This window comes from Gracilinanus agilis, chromosome 4 (genome assembly GCF_016433145.1).
Source record: "Gracilinanus agilis isolate LMUSP501 chromosome 4, AgileGrace, whole genome shotgun sequence".
Lineage (NCBI taxonomy): Eukaryota > Metazoa > Chordata > Mammalia > Didelphimorphia > Didelphidae > Gracilinanus > Gracilinanus agilis.
In genome coordinates, this window is record NC_058133.1 from 495,347,935 (window position 1) to 495,370,155 (window position 22,221).

General features: G+C 41.1%; 1 protein-coding gene across 1 annotated transcript in view; it reads left to right on the forward strand.

Annotated features, from left to right (window-relative positions):
* CALN1 (calneuron 1) overlaps positions 1 to 22,221 on the forward strand; it is a 521,529-nt gene that overhangs the window by 231,598 nt on the left and 267,710 nt on the right. The gene's annotated exons all lie outside the window — the stretch shown is intronic.

The window sequence follows — 22,221 nt, forward strand, 5'->3', positions numbered from 1 at the left end:
ACACACACACACACACACCTTACTCATTCACACACGATTTTAAAAAACCTCCCTCCTTTGTTAAGAGTCATGCTGTCAGGAATGCTTATGGGAAGTTTTGGGGGGACTTCAGCCCACCAGCCTCATTTTATTTAATTTTTGTCTGTGTGGGGAAATGAAACCTAACTTCACTTTTTTATCTATTGATGTTCTTAAGTTTTATGCTTTGTTTTAAAATTGTAGGCATTTCAGAATGTACTTTCCACCCCCAGGAATCTGCCCTTGCCACAAAGAAACAATAAAGCAAAATCAACAGACCCATCAGGTGTGTCTGATGGCATATACAGCGTTACCCACCCATACACCCCATTTTATCTAGGAAGGGAGGACAATAAACGACGCCATCTCTATCTAGGGGGTCAAGTTTGATTTTTGCATTTATTTTGTATACATTCTCTATTTAACTATGTGTGTAGAATATAACCTGGTAGAAATAGTCAGAACTTTCATTTTTGTCCTTCTATTTCCAGGGCTTGAAACATAATAGGCACTTAATACTTGTTAATTGACTGTTTCAGACAATTATTTGGAACAGTTAATAGAATTTAGAGGAGCCTGGAGTCAGACCTGAGTTTCATATCAGTTATGTGACCTTAGACAAATCACTTAACCCTACTCGCCTCACTTTCCTCATCTATAAAATGAACTGGAGAAGGAAATGGCAAACCACTCCAGTATCTTTACCAAGAAAGCCCCAAATGGGGCCCAAAAGAGTCTGAGTGACTGAAAAAAATGACTGAACAATAACAAGAATTGACTTACTATTCTTTTTTTTGTTGAAATGCTGTAGTCATTGGAACTATTGTTCATCCTTCTACTTCTCTTGGTTTCAGTTCAAATAACTCTTCCTAAGCTTCTCTGAATCCTTCATATCCATGGTTTCTTATAGTGTGGCAATATTCTATTATTCATGTTTTGCTAGGTTTCCTGGTGGATAGAGTATTTGTCTTTAGAGTCAGGGGGATCCCAGTTTAAATCTGGTCTTGGAAGCTTGGTAGCTATGTGACCCTGGGAGAGTTACTTAATTTTGATTTGCCTTAGTTTCCCTATCTGTAAAATGGAGAAAACAATAGTACCTACTTCCCAGGATGTGAGGATCAAATGAGATAATATTTGTAAGGGCCTTTAACTGCTGGATAAATACTTTTATTATTTTTAGATTCAAGGGAATATTATTATTATCTTCAAAGTAGTGAGTAGAATGCTAGACTTGGAATTAGGAAGGTCTGAGTTGAATCCTTCCTCAGACAGTTGCTAGCTATGTGGGCTATCTCTATCTGCCTTTGTTTCCATACCTGTAAAATGGGAATAATAATAGTATCTACCTCACAGACATGTTGTAGGGGTCAAACATGATATTTCTTTATAAAGTACTTTGCAAACATTAAAATGCTATATAAATGTTATTATCATTCTTGTTATTATTATCTTAAAGACCCATCACACGAAAGATGTGTTGTTCTTCTTGGCTTCAGAGGAGAGAACTAGAGGAGGCAGATTTCAGCTCAGTATAAAGGAGGGGAACCTCAGCTTCCTACCATGTAAATCTGTCCAAAAAGTAAATGAATGACCACCTCTGAGGAGAGAGAGTGTCTCATCTCTGGGGAGTCTTAGACAGAGGCTCAATGACCACTTGTTTTGGATTTTGCAAAGAGGTTTCTTTTCCAGATTCAGGTTTAGTTTGGACCAGATGGCCTCCAAGACTTCTTCCAACTCCGAGATTAAACATCTGGAAACTGTTAGGGGACTAGCTGGAGAAAGCCTAGAGCAGGCAAAGGCAGAGTACCATGGATATAGACAGGTGGTCTTCCATCCAAGGGGAGGCTGAGAAACCTTTCCAAGAGCTAATCTCTCAGGATGACCCATGGTGTGTGATGAAATAATGGGGAATCGCAGTCTTGAAGAGTTCCTTAGCTTCTAGGACCTTTTCTTCCTGACTTCCAGCAGCTCTTTGGTGAATCTTTATCCATTCATCTTCCCTTTCAGATTTAAAGGTGCCAATAATCAATCCCATTTTTCTGAGGGGGACAGATGGAGTAGACTTGCTTGAGCTTACACACAGCAGATCAGAGGTCAAGCTGAGAGAAGCAACATGGTCTTCATTTTTGAATTCTATTTTCTGCTAAGATACATTGCCTTCTCTCATTTGGTATGGACTGATGCATTAGAAACAAGTCTTAAAAATAATTTTATCCTAATTAAAAATAATCTTTTCTTAGATTTCAGTATTTATCCTTTTGTCACAAATATATTTCTTCCCCTCACAGTCTGGGAGGGATACCAGAGAAGTAGAAAAATCATTTTTGGAGAATGAACTGTGATCCCAGAATGTGACCACAGTGAGAGGGCCAAGAGATGAACCCAGGTGGGATAGTTTTCAGCCTCTCATTTCTTCTCCTCCTTAGGCCAATTTCCTTTCATCTCATAATGTGATAATACTGCATTTGGCTCCAGTTAGAGTCATGGGATGATGGAACCAAAGCTGGAAGGGATTTCATCCCCTTCATTTTACAGATGAAGAACTGAGGTCCAGGGAGAAGAGACTTGCCACAGGAACTCTAATAGTAATCACCAGAGGTGGATTTTGAAACTGAATCCTTTGACCAACCCCAACCCAAGCAGTGCTTTTCTCCTAAATGATTCTCAAGCAGCCTTTGCCATCAAAGCATCTTTGTTTGGTTATGTCCTTTGTCTCTCGGACAATCATAAAACAAGCTCTCCTTTTAGAAAGGCTTCTCAAGAATCTTTCGTGAGTCAAAGACGTAACTGTTAGAATCTGATTGCAGATCAAAGCACACTATTCTTCACTTTATTTCTTTCATGAGTTTTTTTATTGTGTATGTGATATATTTCTTTAGTCACAACATGGTAAGAATATGAAGAATATGGAAATATTTATTACATGAAGGCACTGGTATAACATATCGGATTATTTACTGCCTTGGGAAAAGGGAGAATCTGAATCACAAAATATCAGAAAACGATCATCAAAAATTGTTTCTACGTGAAATTGGGAAAAAAATTAATTCAAGTAAAATAAATAGACTAAGTTCAAAGGCAAAAAAAATCTTTGGAGAATAGAGATGGAGAAGCACTAAGTTTGAGAGAAGATTTCACTGCTTTTGCATTTCCAACAGTCACCGGGCTCTCTTCTGGATGCATAGGCATCTCCTCTGGTTCCTGACACTAATTCAAAATCCTTGAAATGGTTTTTAATTATTCTAGGTGACAATTGGTACTGACTATAAAGAGGCCTAGATTAAGAAACAGTGACATCTGCCTACCTATTACTGAGTAATAATTATACTTAATTATCATCACATTATGCACAGATTAATTCTGTACAATCTGTGGCTTTTTGGTACATAGGATAAAGCTCAACAGGCAGGGAAAAATTCAGGATTTGGGGTTTCTAGCCTCTAAGCTGTCTGCCTTGTACTTAGAAAGGTGAAGGTCACCACTGCCAGGTTCAAAAAGAGTAATAGGCTGGGTTTCAATGAGGAATCAGATTTCCGTTCTAACTGAAGCCTTCCAATGTGCCTGTTACTGTCAAGGTAGTGTTAGAAGGCTTAGAGCTATTTATTGATTTCTCTCTTTAGTTTTGGCCCTTGGACAGATCATATTCATTTCTAGGTCTTAGTTTCCCCCTTTATAAAACTGAAATATTGGATTAGATGAGAAGTTCTTAACGTGGGACCTGTGGATAATTTTTTAAAATATTTCATCACAATTGATTTTCTTGTTAATTTTATATATTTTATTTTGTATATTTAAAATACTCTTCTAAGAAGTTCATAGACTTCACTGGTCTGTGGAAGGGATCCAAAAGAAAAAAGAAGATTAAGAACCTCTGACCTAAATGAGCTTGAAGCAACTTTCTCACTGGAAGTTTTCTGAATTTTCAATTTCACTATTGATTACTCACTGTACTAGAGTTGATGATAATGCTTGGCACATCATGGTCTTTAACAATACTTGTCCACTGATTGGTTGATTGATAAGTCTCAGAATTTCACACTGGAGGCACCAATGTTATGTGACCTTGGGAGTGGAAGCTGAAACATAGTGTTAGTGGAATGAGAATTTGAGTGGGGGTTAAAGTACTGGAGCTACATGAGTTTAGGGTGCACCCACTTAATCTTCATGGTACCTCTGGTAGGGATAGGGATAAGGAGAGGGACTGGACCTATGATGTCATTAGGAGGAGGAATTCCCAGGTGAGGAATCTCTTTCTGCCAGCAAGTATCACCTCTTTCCCTGAAAATTATAGTCTTAGAGAGCTAGTCTAGAGCAATGACTTGCCCAAAAGTCACACAGCAAATATGTATCAGAGGCAGTACTTGAATCCATATCCTCTTGGTTTTTATGCCAGCTGTCTACTTATTATACCATTTGTCTGCTTCTTGTCCCTCAGTTTGCTCACCTGTAAGAGAGGGACTTAGCATCATTCCAAAGTAGCAATGATGGACAGCTAGGTGGCTCAGTGGCTAGAGAGCCAGGTCCGGAGACCAGAGGTCCTTGGTTCAAATTTGATCTCTTGTCTGTGTGACCCTGGGCAAGTCACAACCCCAATTTGCCTAGCCCTTACCTATTTTCTACCTTGGAACTGATACTTGGTATCAATTCTAAGGCAGAAGGTAAGGGTTAAGGGGAAAAAAACGTACCAATGATGAAGAATGTTATTTGCTTTCCTTACACAATGAAAATGGACTCAATATACCTAATGAAACCTACATTTTTGGACTTGGCCATTGTGGGAATTTGTCTTGCTAGACTGTGTATTTTTAAAACACAATTCCTTTTCTTTTTAAATAATAGGGAGTTAGAGGGAGCTAAACAAGTGCTTATTGATTAAAAAAGAATTAAAAACAAAAGAAGGGGACTGGACAAAATGATCCCTAAGATCCTTCTCACCTCAAAATCCAAGAAACCTTAGTTATATGATCATAAAGACATAAGGTTGCCACTGAAGTTGCTGAACAGAAGAAAATATGTCTATAGGAGTGTCTCAGTATGGTTTGACTTTTTAGGGGTTAAACAAATGGTGTACAAAAGACTTAGGCAGGTAATTGTCTAAGGTAATAGGCATTTATTATGGTATATTTTAACCCACAGTAAGTGAGCTGAAGGTGAAAACTTGAAGGCAGGAACAGGAAGGAGCCATGGGACTCTAGATCGGGACTGGAAGGGATCTTATAGGTCATCTGATTCAGTCTTCTTATTTTAGATGTGGTAGGGGGTGACCAGAGAAGAATGCTATTCAGACTGCCATCCTGTTCCCTCCGAACCAGGAAGGGGATACATCCAGATCACTATGAGGACAAAGCGAAGGGCCATTAGGGTTTAATTTTGGAGTAGGGAATCCTACTCAGACAAATGGTGAGTTTTATGTCTTTAATGTCCTAGTCAGAGAGTTTGCCAGAGATTGACTAGAGGAAGGCTGGCTGGGTGATAAACTTGTAGATGGTATAGAATAGAGAGTGTTAAACTTTGTGTTAGCTCAGTTCAGATTCTGGATCTGCCATTTACTACCTGTGTTATGTTGGGTAGGTCACTTCCTTTTTCTAACCCTCAGTTTCTTTATCTGTAAAATGAGATCCTTTCTAGTTATGATCTTATAATTCTCTGGAAATTTTTAGGAAAGGGGCAGGATAGAAAGGAGTACCAAGGAGAAGGCATTTCTAAAGCAGAAGCAGTTTGCTGCAAGATAAAGTAGATTCTCAAGAGAATGAACTTCTGAAATGAAAAACTCTTGTTTTTCTAATGATCCTTGTGCTTTCCTGGGAGGTGTCCCTTGGGAGCAGAAGCTGGCCTCTCTCTCAGGCAGGGGGTCTAATTCATCACAATGTCAGGTCTTTAGGAGTGAGGTGCCAGGTACTTCTTAAGACAGAGGAATTGCTCTCAGGCTTGGCATAACCTTATTTCTTTTTATTTACCCATCAACTCCCTGGAGGGAGTAAGGACTGCAAATTTAGTCTCACTCATATCCACTCATGCTATTAATTCTCCTTCAATTACATATTGCAATTTCATTTCATTGGTACCTCTATTAATCTTTAGAGTTGCTTCCAATTGCAAAATTACCCTGGACAGCACCTCCCCCCATCTTCTTGTTGTTTTGAGCATTTGTGTACTGAGGTCTCTTATTGTTTGGGAATTTTCCATAAGCTTAAACTGTGGCTCTTCTTTGCCTACCAGTCCCTGCACAAATCAATTTCTCTTTAACTTAGCTCACTGCAAAACTTTGGGAGATTTAATTTATCTTATAGCTATTCCGGACTTTTTGTCACCCTAGGGAGAAATAATTCCTTCTGTACTACCCCTTTAGGGCTATTTTCCCAATTCACACTTTCATTGGCAGACAATTTCCCCAGAAACTGAATATTTCTATGTCACTCAGGGTTGTTGTAGTAACCTTGAGAAGCTGTGTTTTTAATATTATATTGTTCATGAGCCCCCAACATTTTCCCCCATTTTCCATTTCAATTGGTCTGTAGACAGCATTAACTTAAAAAAAAGCAAAAGGCTTTTATTTGGGTCATATAGTAAGAAAAAATGATATGAAGCATCCCTCTAAAATTGTGGCCTATGTTGGCCCATAAGAACTCATTGGTCCGTGGGAAAGGGGGGCTCTAAATGTGTAGAAAACATAGATGGTCAAAGGATAATTCCATGTTTCTTGATTACCTGGAGTCCTTTTACAAATACATAGAAGTAGCATAGTGGATAGAATTCCAGGACTGGAGTTGGGCTGGCACGTTATTAAAATCTGCCCTCAGCTACTTTCTAGCTGTGTGACCCTGGGCAAGTCACTTAATCCCAGTTGCCTAGCCATTGCCACTCTTCTGTCTTATACATGATACTAAGTCAGAAGGTAAGCATTTTTTTTTGTTTTTTTTTAAACACTTTTAAACCCTTAACTTCTTTGTATTGGCTCCTAGGTAGAAGAGTTGTAGGGGTGGGCAATGGGGGTCAAGTGACTTGCCCAGGGTCACACAGCTGGGAAGTGTCTGAGGTCATATTTGAACCTAGGATCTCCCATCTCTAGGCCTGACTCTCAATCCACTGAGCTACCCAGCTGCCCCAGAAGGTAAGCACTTTTAATAAAAAAGAGTACATAGCAGCATTCCCCTCTGGTGCAAGGGTCATAATCTAGAAAACTTTTTCCTTCCTTGGGCGAATGTCTTTATCTATCCATCCATGCGCATGGTTGTCCTTTTATGTGCTCAACATGCTTCTCTCTACTCCCAGTTGGATGTGTTGTCTTCTATAGGTCTATGATGGCACAGTCAGTGGTGTGTTTGTGTGTGTGTGTGTGTGTGTGTGTGTGTGTGTGTGAAACATTCCTTGTGGGATCACACTCTAGCTCCTTCCCCACCTCCCCAACTTTGCTAACTTCCATTATAGATAAAAGGGTTTACATCCTCAAGTTACAGTTGAGCCTGGAGCCTTCTGCCACATCATTATTTATTTTCTGAAATTCCTCAGAATTTAAAGTTTCCTTTTGTGCACTCATCCTTATATTTAAAACTCTGTAATTACCTTAATTGGGGAGGAGATTGAACCCCCATCTTAAGCTTATGTGACCTATTATCAATTTTTCTGTCATGGATAACTCATTGGAGTGGCATCTCAATTTTATTCTAATTTGGCTATTGAAGAGATGGCTACCTGGGTCTGATTCTCACTCAATTTAAGAAGCAAGTAGAAAGGATCATAGATTCATTCACCTAGAAGGGACCTTCAAGGTCATCCAATCCAATCTCCTCGTTTTTGTAGATGAGGAAACTAAAGGATGGGGCAGGGATGGAGCATCGTGATACATCTTAGCAGGGCAAGGAACTAGTACACTTAAACTGCATAAGTCAGAAGGCAACATCTGCTATTAGTAATTTTAAGTAGACAGCCACCTTTCTCCTGCACTGGGCACAAAGAAGCAACTAAGGAAACACAAGTTCATTCAAGAAGGGAGAAAACATTGGAAAATAGAAAGTTTGGCTCAAGAGATGCCACCTGAGCAAAGCCTTTAAGGAATTGAAGGATACCAAGAGGTGGAGATGAGAATGGAGGGCCTTCTAGATGAGAGAGAGAGAGAGAGAGAGAGAGAGAGAGAGAGAGAGAGAGAGAGCCAGCCAGTGTGAAGTTACTGAGATAGGAAATGGAAATGGAAGAAAAGTCAGTTTAAGGGGACAGGAACTGTGTGAAGGAGAGTGACATGAGATCAATCTGGAAAGGAACATGGGAACCGTATTACTCAAGGAGTGAATCAATCAGATTATAGAGGGCATTCAATCCCAGGCTGAGGAGCTGGTATTTTATTGGAGGGAGTACATGAGGAAGGCTGTGGTACGATACAAAGTTTTGAGTTTGGGCTTCCTGGCTTTGCTACTATGACCTTGGATAAGCCTTTAAGTTCTTCTGGATCTCAGTTTACCCATCAGTAAAATGAGGCACTTGATGACCTCTGAGATTCCTCCCATCCCCTAGATCTGTGACCTAAGGTTTTTGCCCCAGGGAAATTATGGGCCATTGGAAGATGAGTTTGTGACTTTGTAGATGAAGAATCAGAGTGGGGAGAGGCTGGAAATAGGGGTCCAATTAGGGGACTGTTACCAATAGCTTAGCCCAAAAGAGGTCTGAGGCTATAGCTAAGTAAGTGTATAGAAGGGTAAAAATGGTGAGAGATTCTATGGAAGAAGAATGCACAGGATCATGGCACTTCACAAATACTGTGTTTTGTAGAACAATTCAACGTGAATTTTCTAAGCACCCAATATGGACAAAGATGTTGGGATACAAAGATGAAAAATGACACTCTGCCCTCAAAGAACTTACTTTTTATTGGGGGAGAGGAGGCAGGAAGACATTGAATTGACCCTTTGTCCCCAAGTTAACAGTCTTCCACCCTCCTTTCTCCTTTTCCTCCTGCTTCAGGGAACCAATTCTCTTTTCTGTCTTCAGTCCCCATCCTCTAAGTTAGACAAGGAAGGAGCTGAGGGCTAGGCAGTTTCACTTGTGGATTGATGGATTGATTATACTTTAAGGAGGCTCATTTGAAGGAAACATTAGGATAGTCAAGCCTTTGTCTTCTAAGCCTTTTATTTCTGATTAGGGAATGAAGGGCTTCCCCTTCTTGTTAAAGAAATTTTCTTGGGGTGGGGGGAGATGCAGACAGATGCGACACTTGCTTGGTTGGCTTGGCAGTGAAGAACACTTGCTCTGTTTATGGTGATTTGGGAGCCAGGTTCAGAAGGGATGGTCCATGTCCTCCTGCAATTGTTATCCTTATCCTCCATTCTCTGAACCCCCAGAGAAGGTTGCCAGAGGTTTAATCCAAGAGCTTGGTGAGGGTAGAGAAACTTCTATCTCATCAATGCTTCCTTTTTAAATGTTTATATATTAATTTATAAAAATTATTTTTATATGTTTTTATTTTGCAATTTTTATTTACTTAATTTTAAATTAAATTTTAAAATGTTTTATTGATATCCTTTAAAAAACAACCACCCTTCCTTTTAATCTCTCCCTAATCCTTTTTACCCCTTCTTCAGCAGAACTCTCAGTTGTAATAATAAAATGAAAGAAAATAAATGGACCTGTTGGCCATGACCCATAGATTCCCCTCTCTACCCTTTCAGTCCACAGCTCTCTGCTGAGAGACAGGATAGAGGCATGTTTCAGGGCTGGTCTTCTGAAGTCATGATTGCATTGATCAGAGTCATGAATCTCCTCCATGTTGTTTTCCGTTATGTTACTGTGGACTTTTTCTTGTAGCATCAACTGTTTCCTAGACCAGGTCTGCCTTCCAATAGGCCTCTTCCTTCTAGACCTTCTCTTGACTCCATTACTTGAGTACAAGATGTATCCTCTGGATACAGTGTAGTTCAGGAGACCTGGGTTCAAATCCCACCTCTGACACTTGACTAAGCTGTGTGACCTTGGACAAGCCTCTTCCATCCTTAGTCGCCTCCATTGTGAAATGGGAAATCAATCCACAAGCATTTCTTATGCACCTACTGTGTGCCAGCCACTGACTGTGCTAGGCACTGGATATTCTAAAAATATTAATACTTCTAATGCTTGTATTGCCTAGCTCACAAGGTTGTCATAAGCTGAAAGTAGTATACAATTGTGAGTTATATTATTCCCCAACCTTTTCTAACCTCATCTCTTCCTTCATTATGTCCCAAGAGCCCCCAGATCTATTTTCATGCTTTTTGGTAACATTTTATAGTTTCAATTTAATGTTTAAATAACTGAGACCCTTCCTGCCCCTCCTCACCAAACCCCCACAATTCTCTTACACTCCTCATCTAATGCATCTTATTCATATAGATGGGAAGAGTTGCAAACCACATTTCTTGGAACTATTTCGTGAGGGTGGTAGTGAAAGAAATAACATACCCATTTTACAGATGAGGAAGCTAAAAGTTCAGCAGTTTGCATCTAGTCACATAAATAGTACATGTATAATGTGGGGAAGGGACTCAAAACCTGGTCTGACTTCTGCAGCCCTCAGTTTACTCATCTGTAAAATGAGGGGGTCGGACTATATGGGACCTGAGGTCCCTTCTGGCTTCAAATCTATGAACCTCAGTTTCTGCCATTCTATGACCTCATGCTACTTAACCAATCTGGGACTCAGTTTCTTCATTTGTCAAATGCCAGATTGTTCAAATGTTAAATGACCTCAGGAGTCAATTCCAATTTTAGGTTCATGTCTCTAGCCATCCACAGTGCTCCCTCTCACATCTCTCCATGCTTCCTATGTGAATCTATGGTTATAGGACAATCGCTGAGCATTTATTAAACACCTACTGTGTTCCAGATGGGGCAGTGGATAGAATGCTGGGCCAGAAGCCAGGAAGACTCACCTTTCTGAGTTCAAATCAATCCTCAGACACTTTCTAGCTGTGTGGCCATGAGTGAACCTCTTTACCCTGTTTGTCTCAGTTTCCTCATCTGTCAAATGAACTGGAGGAGGAAATGGCAAACCACTCCAGGATCTCTGCTAAGAAAATCACAAAAGGGATCACAAAGAGTCAGGACTGAAATGACTGGATAGCAACAACGTGCAATCGGGATACAAAATGAAGCTTCTGACAAAGAAATATGTTTTGGGAACGGTTCCCCTTTTGCTAGTAGCATTCTTAGCATATACAACTAGAGCTCAGTCTTTGACAGATATAAACACTTCATGAAGAATAAGCTGAGGGTTTGCTCTTAGATCTAGGGAAGTGGCATCTATTCACCGGAGATGCTAATGATCGTTGCCTTTTTAATGGTGCTAATTTAGTGATAACTTCTGGTTGATTCTCCTAAGCCTGGCCATTATCCAACTCATGTTGGCTTTTGCTGGGGTCTGAACTTCAGCTCTAACATAAGCAGAGAACCCCCTTTTTTGTTGCTTCCCTAAATGACTCTATCCCGCATGCCTGTGGTTTCTTAGCATGCGGGAGTTTCCTGGAATATCTCCATTCTTGGAGAGCTCTGCAGAGCACTGGGTGCCTGCTGCTCAGGGAGCAGTCATGATTGGATCCATGAGGAACCCATGCTGCAGCCTCCAGCCCAGTGAGTCTGTGGATAATTTGTAAGTAGGAAAAGTAACTGGGGAAATGAAAAATAAATCTCCCACGTTGTAAAACAGCCATCATTTCTATCCAAGGCTTTGTCAGCTCTGAAACATTACTGAGAATCCAAGGAGGAGGACAGAAATAGATCCAGATGGGAGCTTAACCTTTGATTCTGGGTGACTCTATTTGCAGAAAATAAATTCTTTCTTACAATACATGTGACGTGTTGTCTATGGCAGCTGTCCCTTTTCACGCCCTACACAATGAGTCCAATGGGCGCATTTTGCCATTTCTATAGCTCTTTCTATATGCCATGAAATGAGATAATATTTTTAAAAACACTTAGGATAGTGCCTGGCACACAGTAGATGATTAATAAAAGCTTGTTCCCCTCTTTTCCCTTCCCTAAAATCAGTCAAATCCTCAATAAACATTTGCTAGGCAATCTCCTTGTGGCAGGTATTATATTAACTTCTACCCTACAAAGACAAGAGTGAAACAGTGCTTGGCCTCAAGGAACTTGTCTTCTATCAATTAGTCAGTCAGCAAGCATTTATAAAGCACCAACTCGGTCGGGCCCCATTCTAGGGTGAGAATTTATTTTTCATATATTGTGGCATTCCTATAGAATGGTCCTGGATTAGAGAGAATTCCTGTGTCAGGATCCTGAATCAGAGTCTCCAATGGATCTGACTTTTGCATTTCCTTTGTTCTTAAGAATGCCAAGCAATGCTATCCTTGGAAGAAAACCTGATGAACAGGTAAAGGAGACAATGATTTTCCTCTTGACTATGTGACCACCATCACTTATGGGGTTGGGCAGAACCTGAGAGTTTGATTGACCACCTCCTAATTAGCTATTTACTCATTAGAGATATCTTGGGATGCTCAAGGAAGGAGCTGAATAATGAGCTCCCCAAACTGTATTTAGGGATCTGCTGAAGAGACCTTTGGGGTATTTGGTCATCGAGGGGGCCACTGTTCTATGAATCTATTGGCTATATGCTAATAAATAAGTCGATATTCTTACCCCCAAACTTGTATCTCAAATATTTTAATCGTTACACTCGAGAGTGGAGATACAAACGTGAAAGTGAATCAGTCCCTGCCCTCAAAGAGTTTACATTCAATCAATCCAAGCATTTATTAGTGCTATTAATATTATTTCGTGCTATTAATATCATTAATAACTATTCATTATTAATAGCACAAATAACCTGTGCTATTAATAATGTTAATGTATGCTATTAATAATATAATATTCTCATGTACAGTATTAGTAGCATCAATTTGTAATTAAAGAGACACGAAGGTAAAAGTTCTTCCCCTTAAGGAGTTCATATTCTAACAGAAATTAATAAAATCTACAAGGTAATAGGATTGTCACATGCTCTGTGATAACCTGAGCCCAAGTTATCTTAGAGGCATGACTATTATTGGGCAGACTTCCTTGCTAATAGGGGATGGAGCTTAGCCATATTAAATCAGTGGATAGTGCACCAGGGCCGGAAGCAAAAAGACTCATCTTCCAGAGTTCAAATCTGGCCTCAGAGAGGTACTGTGTGACCCTGAGCAAGTCACTTAACCCCATTTGCCTCAGTTTCTTCAACTGTAAAATGAGCTGGTGGAGGAAATGGCAAACTACTCCATTATCTTTGCCAAGAAAACTTCAAATGGGGTCACAAAGAGTCAGATGTGACTGAAAGGACTGAATAACAGTTACTTATTACATCAGCACTCATCAGTATTACTCACATTTTCTCCTAGATAAACTCTCGGTATCCCCCCTCCAGAGTATTGTAAATCCCAATCACAGACCAAAAAAGACACCTTAGAGGAGCACAGATGTCCCATGAATCTGCCTGGCTGTCCTGGAGGCAGTCAGGGCCACCCATGACAAGGAGAGAGGTGGGATGAAGCCCAGATGTTCTGGTTCTAGGTCCAGGTTTCTACCTCTCAGCCTCTCATGGGTCCTGGTGTCTCCTATTGGAACTAGCCCTGGAAGGGACCTTAAAACCCAGCTAATGCAGTCTCCTTATTTTACCAGTGAGGAATCGAACACTCAGGAAGATTCACTTGAACGGTGTCACACAGATAATAAGTATCAGGTAGGATTTGAGCCCAGAACCTCCATCTCAATAGCTGGTCCTCTTTCCATTTCTATCTCAGGTTAGGAAGCCTTTGATGGATAAACATGTCTTTGGAATGAATTCCTTCTCACTAATAAAGCAATTGGTATGCAGCTAAAGCCCAGCTCTGCAGATACAGAAATCTCAGGAAGAATAAGCTGGAGATTTGCTCTTAGGTCTAGGGAAGTGTCAGCCCTTCATAGAAGGTGCTAATGATTTTCGGCTTTTAATGGTGCTAATTTAGTGATAACTTCTGGTGGTTGCTTCTCCTAAGCTTAGACATTGCCCAAATAATGTTGACATTTCGCTGTAATGTGAAGTTCAGCTGTAACACACACATTGTTTTGCCCGTGGTGGTAATTTCACAGATTGGGTCTGGGTGGCAAGCCTGCAATTTCTTAGCCCATTAAAGTCTCAGCCAGAGTTGCCCTTACCTGGCTTTCATTTCCCTATTCTCTCCCCTGCTTCCTGTTCATTCATTCATTCATTCATTCATTCATTCATTCATTCATTCATTCATTTATTCATTCATTTATTTATCCATTTATTCGTTCATTTATTTGTTTGTTTGTTTGTTTGTTTATTCATTCATTTATTTGTTTGTTTATTCATTCATTCATTCATTCGTTTGTTTGTTTGTTTATTTGTTTGTTTAACCCTCACCTTCTGTTTTAGTATCAGAAGTCAGGAGAGCAGCAAGGGCTAGACAATGGAGGTTAAGTGACTTGCCCAGGATCATGCAACTAAAAAGGGTCTGAGGCCACATTTCAACCCAGATTTGACACTCCATCCACTATGCTGTCTAGCTGCTCCTTCACTGTTTATTCAGACTAGAAACATAGCTCTGGAAGGGAACTTTAAAGCCAGCTAATCTAACCCTCTTATTTTCCAGATAAGTAAAGAAAGGCCTAGGACAGTTAAATGACTTGCCCAAAGTCATACAGGCAGTAAATGTTAGAAGCCAGATGTGAACCTTTCATTCCAAAATCCTTTTTTTCCCCATTGTGACACCCCAGCTCTGAAACCAATACAAAGCTAATTTACATATTAGAAGGGTTCTTGGGTGCCAGAACAGGGCCCCCCCCCCCCCGAGATTTCTAAGTCCAAATATGCTGATTTTAAAGATAAGGGAAGGGGTCATGCCTTGCCCTGAGTTACACAGCTCCTCAGTATCTGAAGGAAGATTTGAACTTACATCTTCCTGACTGCTAATCCATTGTGCCCCCTCCCCCCCCCCCCCAGAGCTTCTATCTCCAAATCCAATACTCTTTCCATAGAGGCAGGGACTGACCCTGAAGCTTCTCTGCAGAGAGGGGCCTCAGCTGGGTTCCTCTGCCACTGTAGCTACTGGCAGTCTCAGTGAGGCAGCTTTGCAATGCTGCTGAAGAATAATAATTTTTAAAAAAATGTTAAACCCCACCCAATCCAAAAGCCTGAAATAAATCTGAAAAAATAAGGGCCTTCTAGCCTGAGAGAGGAAATAAATAAATCCCCAAGCGAGAAAGCCAGCAACCTTTGGAGCTGTTGCTGCAAACGTTCTGCAGGCCTTACTTGCAGAGAGCCTGGGGAAACCTTGTCTGGTGACCATGTCTGCACTTTGTGGAGGCAAGCTATCGCCAGAGGCAGTTGAGTCCCGTCTGCTCCCACTTCCCTGCCTGTTTTTATGGGCATATTTCTTACACACTGTTCTACTATAAGCAAGTAAAACCAGGCAGACGTCATGTGTTGTTCCCAGACTGAAGGCCCCATTTCTCTGTAACTAGTCTTGGGTTTTCCTGTGCTCTCCTTCCCCAGGCAGGATTAAATCTCCAAGAGGCCTCTTTAATGGATTTAAGGTTCTTTTTTTTTTCTCTCTCATATTCCCCAACGCCCACTTGGATTTAAAAGGGAAATGGGTTTAGTGAACACTGTCTGCTTTTCCCCAAAGCTTGAGAAGGTTTCTATAAGGGGGCAGAAATAGAAGAGAACTCAAATCGCAGTCAAGTTCTGGCATCCAGACATGGCCCTAGAACTGCTCATATGTAGGATCTTAGGTACAGAGATTTAGAGGGCAGAAGGGATGTTCGAAGTCACCTTGTTCATTTTACAGATGGCATAGAGACCCATAGAGGGCAGGCCCCAGGGCTTATACACACACACACACACACACACACTAGGGCCTTAACAAATGCTTGTTGACTTGACAGAGTAATTTGCCCTAGGTCACCTAGCAAATTAGAGACAGAGCAGTGGCTAAAACTCAGAGTCCAGTTGTCTCCACTATACCATCTTTCTTTCCCATTCAGTGGTCCTCATGTCCATCATCAATGAATATTCATCGAGGGGGCATCTTGGTGGCTCAGTCAATTGAGAACCAGGCCTGGAGAGATGGGAGGTCCTGGGTTCAAATCTGGCCTCAGATACTTCCTAGCTGGGTGACCCTAGCCAAGTCACTTCACCCCCATTGCTTAACCCTTACCACTCTTCTGCCTTGGAGCCAATACAAAGTATTGATTCCAAGATGGAAGGTGAGAGTTAAAAAAAAGAACATTCATTGACCTGAATTATATAATTATAATGACCAAGCATGCCTTGGAGAAGAATTGAGAATTGGGGAGCTAGAGTATTATGGGTATGGAACATAGGGAATATTGTCAGACACGATTGGATTTATTGAAGTGATTTCTCCTCTCCTTTTTAATCTTTATTTCACAGGATGGTTCAACATGTAGGGAAGTGAGGAGTGATACACAGAGAAAATGAAAAAGGCATAAAAATAAATATATCAATCAAGAAACTTACTATTAAATGCTTACTGTATACCAGGCACTGTGTCAAGTCCTGGGGATTCTTTTTTTAAAAACCCTTATCTTCTGTCTTAGAATCAATAATGTATATTGGTTCTAAAGCAGAAGAGCAGTAAGGGTTAGGCAATAGGGGTTAAGTGACTTGCCCAGGGTCACCCAGCTAGGAAGTGTCTGAGGCCAGATTTGAACCCAGGACCTCCCATCTCTGGGCCTGGCTCTCTACCCACTGAGCCACCTAGCTGTCCCCCAAATCCGGGTGGGGGTGGTGTTTCTAAGACAAAAGGTGAATAATCCCTGCCTTCAAGATCCTATATTCTGTGAAGGAGACAATAAATATGTTGAGAGAGGTGTATATGCATAGAGACAAAATAGAGAAAAGACAATTTTGTGAAGGAACTAAGTGGGGTTAAGATTAGAAAAAGCTTCATAAAGTAAATTAACAGCTATGCTATGTCTTGATGAGGGATTGATTCCTAAGTGATGGAAGGGAGGAAGAAGTGCCTTCTGGTTATTGTGGGCAGCCAGAGCAGAAACAAGAGAGGAGATGAAGTGCCGTGCCTGAGGAACAGGGAGAGGGTCAAGGTCATTGCCTAGACTGTAAACTGTGTAAAGAGGACTAATGTGTAATAAGGCTGGAAAGTTAATTGGGCACAGATTGTAATGAGCTTTGAATGCCAAACAAAGGAGTTTATATTTGAGTCTAGAGGAGGCATAGCATCCCTGGAGTTTAATGAGAAGGGGAGTGGCTGGTGAGACATGCACTTCAGGAACTGTGCGAAGAGTGAATTGGACTGTGGGGAGACTTGGAGCAGGGAGGGTTGGGAGGCAGAGGGAAAGATGGAATGATAAACAGAACGAATGATCAGAGAATAGGATCTCAGAGTCTGTGAACATGGAAGTGAAAGCTTCCTGGGCGATGGCAAGGTTAAGTATATGAGCATCTCTGTGGTGGAGGAAAGGCATATAGATCATGGATAACCTTTTCCAGTATTGAATCTGATGATTCTCAAGCTGCCTCTGCCCTCTTTGTGAATAAAGAAGGATCCCAGAAAGTACATGCTTAGTGTCAAGAAAAGAACACATTATTTGTCTAAACATGTCTTAGATACTTTAGCTTTATCCATTTTGCATATTTGGGTACTTCTGTGAATCTGAGATAAGATAGAAAGGGTGTTCAGTTTGAATCTGGCTTCAGATATTTCCTAGCTAGGTGACCCTGGGCAAGTCACTTAACTCCCATTGTCTAATCCTTACCTCTCTTCTGCCTTGGAACCAATACACAGTATGATTTTAAGATGGAAGGTGAGGGCTTAAAAAAAACAAACTGATACAAAGGTAGAAGGTAAGGGTTTAAATAAAAAGGTTTATAGATAGGAAATGTAATGCCACATAGAGAGAAAAACAAGCCAATCTCTTTTTTCCCCATTTAAAAACTTTTTTTAAAATTTAGGATATTTTTCCATGATTCCATGATTCATGATACTCTCCCCTCACTGCTCCTTCCTTCCCCCCCCCTTCCCAAAGGTGATACGAGTTCCACTGAAGCCCATCTCTTTTTAGCTCTGCAACCATTATCCATCAATACTACGGTTGATCTGGAATGTCTGTGACAATCTATTTTATTCATCATCTTTATGACAATCCAAACCAAAACACTTTTCCCTGGTCATCCCTGCACTAGATAGTTTCTTTTTCCCATTAAACCCTGAGCTCCATGAAGGCAGAGATGATCTCAATGTTGTGTTTGCTTCCCCAGTGCTTTGCCCACGAGTAAACAAATAATAAATTCTCGTGAGTTTATTCAGCCCATTCATTCATTCATTCCACTAGGCGCCGACCAGGTGTTTAGTCAGAGCTAAGAAAATCTAACCCTTGGCCTGACTCTTCCAGGCTGTGGAATTTCCTAGTGCATTGGGACAGAGGGAGAGTTCCGAGGACTTGTTCCTTTAGTGGAGGAGGAAGACAGGAGCCACTGATGTCCTAAAGAGGCCCTCCGGACTGCCAGCCTGATGCAAAGTGCGGATCCTCCGGAGGGTAGCCGATTCCGAGTTTGCTGGAGCAACAGAAATAGGATGGTGATGGTGGTGGTAGTAGTGGTGGGCCATCTGTCAGGTTAACCAGGCTTTATTTATTCGAGAGACAAGCCCAGAGTCAGGCTAAGGAAAGTAACTGAAGAAGCTTTTGAATGAATAAAACGTCCTTCTCCTTTTTATGACACTCTTATTGATCTGAGGGCTGTTTATGGCTGTAACACAACTGTAAATTAAGGGGATGGAGCCAGAGCCGCAGCAGGAGACTGAAGCTTCTACAGTGTTTAAAAGCCTTTCATCACAACTCCTCTTGTACCAGGGAGTTGAAAATTGAGGCCTTTTTCAGGTGTGGGCCCGTCTTCTTTTCCTCTAAGAGGTCACTCCTAAAAGACAGTTGTTTTCCTAAGGCTAGAACAGAGCTTCCATCCTTGTGTGTCTGTGGCAGGACTAACCTGGGCAATTGCCTGTCTCTACCACATTCCACAGACCGGGAGTTCTTGGCCTTTTCTGTGTCCTGGACCCCTTTGGGAGACTGGTGAAACCTACCAATCTCTTCTCAAAGTCATATTTTTTAATTCATAAAATAAAATACCTAATAAATTATATTGACATAAAGATTCAAGTTTTTTTCTATCCAAATTCATGGTCTCTGAAAAATCTACCCACTGACTTCTTGGGGATCTCTAGATCCCAGTTTAAAATTTTCTGCTCTAGAGGACCAGGAGACAGTTTAGTTGGCTCAATGGATAGAGGACTGGACCTGGAGTCAGGATAACCTGAGTTCAAATCTTGCCTTCAGACAGTGACTAGCTGTGAGACCCTAGACAAGTCACTTAACCTCTGTTTGCCTTATCCCCTGGAGAAGAACATGGCAAACCATTCCAGTAGCTTGACCAAGAAAATCATGAGGTTTTGTCATGAGGTCACAAAGAGTCATACGTGACTGAATGACTGACCACAAATAGAAGGCCAAGGTCACAGGGTAAGGCAGAGATCTTTTCCCATTTATCTCAAGAACCTTCATATTTTCTTGGCCTTTTACTATTTATTTCAAAAAGATTCACAGTCCTCATTGGCTCAGCACTGCCAAGGATTGCAGGCAGTTACCTATTTTCTTTGACAAAGGTCTGGAAAGATCTTTTATAATCTGAAAGCCTCTCCTTTTATATTGTAAAATATGCCCCTGTTCAATCCACCAATTGACAGATAATTTCCTAAGCACTTACTAGGTGCTGGGCCCTGGGGATATTCATATAAAAGTGATGTAGCCCTTGCCCTCAAGAAGCTTACCTTCTAATGGAGCAAGACAATATAATCAGGTAAATAAATGCAGGATTCATAGAAAAAATGCACAGGGAAAGGTATGAATGACTGGGAGAACCAGGAAAAGCCTCTTCTAGGAGGTAGCTCTTGAGATAAGCTTTGAAGAGACTGGAAGATTCCAAGAGCGAGAATATTCCTAGCATAGGGCTTTTACCCCATCCCTTAATAGTTGGGTTTAAACTCTTGCTCTTTTATTTTTGTCGTTGTTTAGCAATTTTTCAGTCATATCTGACTCTTCATGACCCCATTTGGGGTTTTCTTGGCAGAGATATTGGAGTGATTTGCCATTTTCTTTTCTAGCTTATTTTATAGATGAAGAAACTGAGGCAATCAAGGTGAAGTGACTTGCCCAGAGTCATACAGCTCCTAAAGGGTCTGAGCCCAGATTTGAACTCCAGAAGATGAGTTTTCCTGACTCTATCCACTCTATCCAAGGTGTTGCCTAGCTGCCTCCTTATTCCTTTAGGTCATCCCATAATTTCTCTGGGATAGATAAGGTTGCCTGGGGAAATAATCAGAGGAAGTAAATAAGAGATTGTAATCTCCTTGAGGTCAGGAACAATTTTGTTTTAGTTTTATACTCTTCAGGCCTAGGGTAGGTGCTTAATAAATGTTTGTTAATTGACTAATTATCCTTGGAGCTGATCCTGAGACCTGAGTGTAGACATTCAAGGATTGGGAGTTAGGCAATCTCTAATCCAGTGGTTCCCAAACTGCCGCCCCCTTTCCAGAAAAAAATATTACTTAGCCCCCCCTGGAAATTAATTTTTTTTAATTTTAATAGCAATTAATAGAAAGATAAATGCACCTGTAGCCATCACTGCTCCCTGGATCGCTGCAGCACCCACCAGGGGACGGTGGCGCCCACTTTGGGAATCACTGCTCTACTCAATCTACTCTTCGAGACCCTCCTGTGGTCCAGGTTGCCCAGGGTTGGATGGGAGGAGAGAATGGAATTTCAGAGAACCCTAACTCAGTTCGAGATGTAGGCCACCCAGCTAGATTCTTTTTAGAAAAGCTTAATACATAATAAATACAGCCCTCCTCCCTTCCTCCCCTCTCTGTGCCACAGTCTTAGTGGGTACCCACAGCTGCACTTTCAGATCCTCATTGCCTCAGAGGTCTTCCTTTATGTCTAACCCTAAGCCAATTTGCTCTTTGTTTTCCAGTGTATCTATGCAGTAATGAAGGGTGTTGTTAGAAGACAACATCTGATGCCAAGCCAATTAAAAGCCTTTTTCCATTTGACCCTTTTCCTCCTAATTCAGCAAACACTTATTAAATATCTACATTTGGGGATACAGTGATAAAAACACAATCGTCTCTATGACAGGGAACCCATATTCCATTGGAACATCAGAGCTGGGAGTCAGTCAGCTGCCATTTATTATGGAATTACAAGGCGCCCTATAGGCACTTAGCATTGGGATACAAAGGCCAAAAACTAGGTGCTCGTAAGAGCTATGACATGCAAACACGATCTGTAAATTGGGTAAGGGTGCTAGGCTATAGAATGGTGGGGGAGAGGAGCTTTAGGGCAAAGAATATCAGAGCTGGGAGGGACCACAGGACATAGAATGGCAGAGCTAAGAGGGGTCTTAGGGCTGGGAGGAACTTCAGAACATGCTAGGTCAGAGCGGAGGATAACCTTAAAACATAAAATGTCAAAACTTGGAGGGACCTCAGAACAGAGAATGTTGGAACTGGGGAGAACCTCAGAACATAGATCAGAGATGAAAACAACCTAAGAACATAAAATATCAAAGCTAAGAGGGACCTCAGAATATATAGGATGTCAGAATTGGGAGATATTTTAGAGCATAAAATGTCAGTGCTAGGACAGACCTCAGAACAGAGAATGTTGGAACTGGGAAGAACCTTGGAACATAGAATGTCAGAGCTGAAAACAACCTTAAAACATAAAATATCAAAGCTAAGAGGGATCTCAGGATATATAGGATGTCAGAATTGGAAGATGTCTTACAGCATAAAATGTCAGTGCTGGGAGGGACCTCAGAACAGAGAATGTCAGAGCTGGAAACAACCTTAGAAATAAAATATCAAAGATAAGAGGGACCTCAGGTTATCAGAATTGGAAGATGTCTTAGAGCATAAAATGTCAGAGCTGAGAATGACCTGAAGAGGAGAATGTCAGAGTTGAAAGAGATCTTAGGACATAGAATGCCAGATGTAAAAACAGCCCTAGAACATACAATATCAGAACCGAGAGGGATGCTGGGAGGAGAATGTCAGAGCAGGGAGTGACCTTAGGACATAGGATGTCAACTGAGAAAGTCCTCACAGCATAGTCCGTCAAAGCAGGGAGGGACCTTAGAACTTA